This window comes from Etheostoma spectabile, chromosome 16, assembly GCF_008692095.1.
Source record: "Etheostoma spectabile isolate EspeVRDwgs_2016 chromosome 16, UIUC_Espe_1.0, whole genome shotgun sequence".
Lineage (NCBI taxonomy): Eukaryota > Metazoa > Chordata > Actinopteri > Perciformes > Percidae > Etheostoma > Etheostoma spectabile.
The window spans coordinates 14946466-14947306 of record NC_045748.1 but is presented as its reverse complement, the minus strand read 5'-3'; positions in this window follow the sequence as shown (position 1 = coordinate 14947306).

The window sequence follows — 841 nt, the reverse complement described above, 5'->3', positions numbered from 1 at the left end:
ATCTATCTATCTATCTATCATTGTTAGAAAATTAAATTAAATTTAAAAAAAGCTTTCACAAGTGCCAAAATATCTCTACCAAATGTCACAGCAAGTTGTTGAGCTATTTCCGACTGGAAAAAAGCATTGTCATACCTAAAGTCGTACCACTCAGAAGGGTAAAAATACACATATGTAAATAATGGGTAGGGGGTCTGCTTGGGGGAAGCTGGACTTTTAAAATCATGGCTACAGTTTTGGTCCTCTGGGTCATTCTGGAAGCAATTCCGGTTTATATCTATTTATTTATTTATTTACTTACATCTTTTATTTAAGAGTTGGCCTGCATGTATACCAGGAAGTTGAGTTGGCATGTACTGATTTCTGTTTTCACTGTCTAACACAAGGTTGGTTAAAGCTGTATATATGGGCCTAATATGTTTTGGGATAAGCGAACAGAGGGGGACATTGTACTGACGTGTGTTCCATTTTATTTTAAGTTATAAAACAATACATATTTGATTACAAAAAAACAATACACGTATTTTACCCTGTAGTTAAAAACCAGGAACACAAACAAAAGCAGAGATAGTGGCTGTTCAATACATCTGAGTATGTGAGAAAACCAAACAACACCACCAGAACACTGGGCTGCATGTAAGCTGTCCACCTTCTCACCATCTCACAATAACAGTGTCAGTACAGCTTGGGACTTTAATTAGCATTATTCTCTCCGAGACTGACAGGCAATTTTGTTTCGAGAGAGACAGCATGAATGTGTGAAAAACAAAGTCAGACTGTTCCCGTGGGCAGGAGAGAAATGAAGGCTTTGAAAGAGGCTGTTGTGATTCACTCTTTCTCG